The following is a 5184-nucleotide window of genomic DNA, read 5'->3' as shown; positions in this document are numbered from 1 at the left end:
CATCATAAATTAAGAGCTAGAAGGATTAGTAGAGACCATATAATCCAACCCCCTTATTTAGTAGATGAAGAAACAGATCCAGAGAAGTAAAGTGACTCAAATCACACTGATAATAAAGATAAAAGTAGGATTTTAATCCAAGTATTGTGACTTTAAATCTAGTTTATGTTTCCATTGTACTATACTGGTTCTCTGGTGAAGCCCTTGTTCTCTTTTTTAAAGTTGGGATCCTGAGAACTCGGAGTGGGTAGGAATTCTGCTCAAGTCCTTCAGCATTGCTCCTAAGAGGGATTCCCAAATTCCCTGTCCTGGCTTTGGGTCTGGCCTGACCCCATTTCTTCCCTAGTCCCAGGAAGATCTGGGATTAGTCCTCTAGGATCATCTCAAAGAGAAAAAATTCTAGCTCTATGGAAAGAGATGAATTTCTTGAGATGATCTGATCAGGTGCTCTTATCTCTAGTTCATGAAAAGGGAGAGAGTACAAACTTACGGGCAAAGACTGATGATGTACAGGCCATGCAGGCCAGCAGCATTATAGGGAAGAATTTCATGGCTGGTGCCTGAGCAAGAGCTGAGTCAGCTTGGGAGAAGAAGCTTCCAGTTGCTGAGTTCTGAACCTGACCTAGGTTTTATAGAAAGTGGAGGTGTGGGGGTTGGGCTTGTACCAGCTGTGTGAAGATGGGCAATCTATGAAGAGATTCATAGGATCTGGAAATAGGGTAAATTTATTTTAATTCTAATCCCCAGGATCACAGTTATTCCCAGGAATCACAGCTTCAGGGAATCTATTCCACAGAGAAGGAAGGCTGACGGCCTTCCCTTTGGCCAGGTATGCACAAGAAGGCACAGCCACCTTTGGCTGAGACCCTGGATTGTGTTCCCTGGGGGTATAGTGGGGTGGGGAAGGCAAGGAGTAGGGATTTAGGAATGAGCAGTGGTCCATAACTAATTGGCAAAGGTGAAATAAAATTTCCTATTGGGGTTTATTTCAGAAGGTATTCATGGATTCTATTTCTATTTCATACTTGGATTCTAAAAGATCTGAGCAGTTTTTATTTCATTATTTCTTGAACTATAATGTCCAAATTTTTTTTTTTTAAACAAACAGGGAATCAGCGATTATTAAAATTTCTCTTTAACTTCTTTTCCAATTCCGTTGCTTTTAATCTAATTTTTAATATTTTCTTCTACTTTTTAGTGTTTTAGTCTTTTACTTTTTCTTGCTCTCATAGAGTCACTGATTTTTGTTTGGTTTATTCTAAATTTTCAAGAAATCAGATTCTTAGTGAGGTTTACCATTTCCTTTTCTAAGCTAGTTAAGTTCTCCTAATTTTTTCCTCAATAGTTTTTATTTGTATCTCTCGCTTTATTTCTTCTAAGCATTCATATAGTACTTGTGAAAAATCTATTGTTTTTTCTTTTGGAGTCTCTGCAGTAATTATGCAGTTGGATTTGAAATAATCTTTGACACTAGTTGATGTTTTCTTTGATCTCTCTTTCTTTTTAGCTTTAATTTCTGAATTGGAGCTTTGTGGTAGGGCCACTATCTGCCCTCTCGTACCCTTTTCTGTAGGGTGGCTTGGTCATCTGGATCTCTTTTTTGGGGGGAGGGGTTAATTTAGACTTTTTGAGATTATCCCCTCCACTATTCACCCAAGTCATGTAATAGTGGAATAATGAATTTTTTCTAGATTTCTGAGATTCAGAGCCCTAGGTCTTCACAACTCTCTCAGACATTTCAGAGTATTAACATCCTTGGAGGCCTTGGGCTTAGGGTGTCTGGGTCTGAGCATTGTGGTAGTGCTGCTATTTGGTGCTGATGAAAGGGGAGGGAAACTGTTCCCTTTAAGATTATCACTCTGAAACTGTGTTCCCTTTTGATTTGTGATCCCTTTTGGAGTCTCCCCCCAGATAAATTATCTTTTGGGGATTCAATTAGAAATCTTGGTCAAAAAACATTCCTTTGAAGTGTTGTTAATTCAAAAAGGAGATCTGGGCTGGATACTGATAAGCATTTAGGCCTGGGAACTTGGCTTTCTTTTCAATCTGAAGCTTCAAGACCCCTTTTAAAGGGGAGTTTCTAAACTCACTCCTGGCAGAAAGCCTGAAGCAGCTTGCTCTGATGCTAGGACCCTGCCTTCTGAGAAGAAGTGCCAGACTCCATTTCCCTAATTGGACCTTGCAGAAAATCCAAAGCCGCTTGCTAGGATTCTGCCCTCTGAGAAGGCATTCTCTTCTGAATGCCAGAATCCATTTCCCTAATAGGACTTTGCCACTAACGAAGTCAATCTCTTAGCAGAACTGGCTTCCTGTCCAATAATAAACTTTCATTTTTGCCAATTAATACTTTGGGTTTCATGAATTCTTTCATGAAGAACCTGTGCACTGACCATAAGGGGATTTTAACAACTCTCTGACTGCCACTAACCTCATCACTACCGCTGGATACTGCTTCCTAGGGCTTTCTGACCATCCTGAAGATTTCTCAGGGGAGCCTTCTTCTCTTGCTGCTTTGGGACACAAAACTTTGTAGAGTACATATGTCTTATTTCTGGTCCCAGTGGTATTTACTTTGTGAAAGGGAACTTTTTTATTCTCATTGTTTCTGGACTTTTGGTTATTTGTGTAGTTTTGGGGTTGAAGATGCCATTTACTAGTTTTTCATTGGATTTCTTGATCACTCCATGGTTTTTTTGCTGGATTTTGCTGGACTAGATGAGACAGAGTTGGGCAGCCAGCCAAGGAAATATATGGGATGTATTCCCAGGAAGTCAGGCTTCACTGCTCCGTAGGCAGGTAAGAGTTGAAAGTTGCTTCTAGGCTTTTGGAAGAGCCACAGAAAGAGATAGAATGATGCAATTTAAGTAAGAGAGAGTGAGGATGCTTGTGGTGGGTCTGGGATGGGGATGGGAAAAACTGCTGTTTGTTATTTCCTTCAGGGTGAGAGAACCTGGGACATTTTAGACTGTGTTTTGGAGGTATGGCACAAAGCCTGCTGAGGAAGGGAAGAGGTCATATTATTAAAATGTAGGTGATGTCTAGTCATAGGAGACCATGGTCAAATGGCTAAGAATGGGGGACAGTTGTAGAAATATAGATTCACAGGGACTTAAGATTTAGGATTTTAGAGTTAGAATTCATCTGAGAATTCAATTCAACAAACATTTGTTGTGCTCCTAATATGTGCAAGGAAGAAAGGCAGTATTGGGTGGTAGTCAGAGAAGCCCTCTTGAAGCTAGGAAGATCTGAATTCAAATCCTGCCTTTGACACACTCTGTCTCCATGATCTTGGACAAAGTATTCCATCTTTCAATATTTTGGGCAGCTGTCTAGGACTAAGTTGCAGATAAGGTGCTGATTTGTGTTGGTAGATGGAGGTTCCTCACCGTAGAGTTTCCTATACCAGTGAAATGGAATGTCTTGTCCTAATGCACAAGTAACTGTGATCAATGATGGAATTAAAGGCAAACATCATTTTCATCCCCTCAGAGAGTTTATGTAATAGTAAAGAGGAAGAGAAATATGTAAGATAAAAAATTTGCAGAGTAAATTTGAGGTGGGGTAGAGAGTAGAAAAATTGGAGGGATCTGTTACATAGGAGGTGGCTCTGGTCCTGGGTCTGGAAAAGAAGTGAGGGTGAGAGGGGAGATCAGTCATCACAGATTGCCAAAGCAAAGGAACTTCCAAAGGTAGGAGATGGGATGTCATGAAAAGAAAACTACAGGTAGGTGAATTTGTTAGAATACAGAGTATGTGCATAAGGGGGTTGTAGTCTAATAAGATAAATTGGAGTTGCCTATGAATATCTTAAAGGCTTAGCAGAAGAATTTGTATTTGATTTTAGGGATGGTAGGAAACAACTTAGCAGCTCTGGGGAGGACAGATTGGAGAGGGAAAAGACTAAAAGCTAGGAGAAGAGTTGGGAGATTTATTGTAATAATCCAAAGGAGAAGTGATGGGGTATGTGATTGTGTGAACATAAAGTATGGAACAGAAGCAAGAGATGTTGGGAAGATTTGGCAACTGAACCAAATATCCTCCTTTCATATGTGGAGAGCAGGTTCACAATGGTAGTAATGGAGCTGGAATCAAGCCCAGATTTTCCTATACTTATAAATGCCCACGCAGATGTGGTATGGGGCAGTTAGGTGGTGAAATGGGTAGATACAATGCTGGGAAATCTTCCTGAGTTCAAATCTGGCTTCAGAAACTGATTAGTTTTGTGATCCTGGGCAAGTCATTTAACCTAATTTGCCTGTTTCCTCATCTGTAAAATGAAGGGAGAAGGAAATAACAAATCACTCCTGTATCTTTGCCAAAAAAAACACCATATGGGGTCATAAAGAGTCAGGCAGAACTGAAATGACTAAATAACAACAAAGAGGAAATAGCTGGATGCTACCTCTTTTCTCTTCTCCCAGGGTAAGGGAAGCCTGAAGGTAAGTTCCTTCTCATTTCCTTTAAACTGAGCCTGAGGAATACTCTACTACCTGATACTGCCAACCTTAGGCAAAATTGTTACGTAGGGATGGCTTTTGACTTCTGGGTTCAAGCCCTTGTTTCTGTTTCAGTGTCCTTTTCCCTTTAGGGAAGTGTTTGGTCAGAAAAAGAAGTAACCTTATTTCAATTGAGGAATTAAGGACTAATTAATGTGGTACCCTTCCAGGATTATATTTTCCCCCCTTATTTTTTTTTTAATTTTCAGAATTTACTTTTACAATATTTTGATTTCCATTTTTTAATCCATCCCTCCTTCCCCTTCCCCTCAAGATGGCAATTAATCTGACATAGGTTTTACATATATAATCATTTTAAACATATTTTCATATTAATCATGTGAAAGAAGAATCAGAACAAAAGGGAAAAAACAAGGAAAAAAACAACAAAAATGAAAATAGTATGCTTCTATCTATAATCAGACTCAGCTCTTTCTCTGGATTTGGATAGCATTTTCTGTCATGAGTCTTTTGGAATTGTCTTAGATGATTGTATTGTTGAGAAAGACAAAACCTATCAAAATTGATCATTCCCCCAATGTTCTTCTAATTCTGCCCACTTCACTCAGCATCTGTTTAGGTAAGTTTTCACATGTTTTTCTGAAATCCAACTGCTCATCATTTCTTAAAGAACAATACTATCATTATATACATACACACAATTTGCTAACCCCCTCCCTAATTGGTG

This window comes from Antechinus flavipes, chromosome 5, assembly GCF_016432865.1.
Source record: "Antechinus flavipes isolate AdamAnt ecotype Samford, QLD, Australia chromosome 5, AdamAnt_v2, whole genome shotgun sequence".
NCBI lineage: Eukaryota > Metazoa > Chordata > Mammalia > Dasyuromorphia > Dasyuridae > Antechinus > Antechinus flavipes.
Note: the sequence above shows the minus strand (reverse complement) of the source record.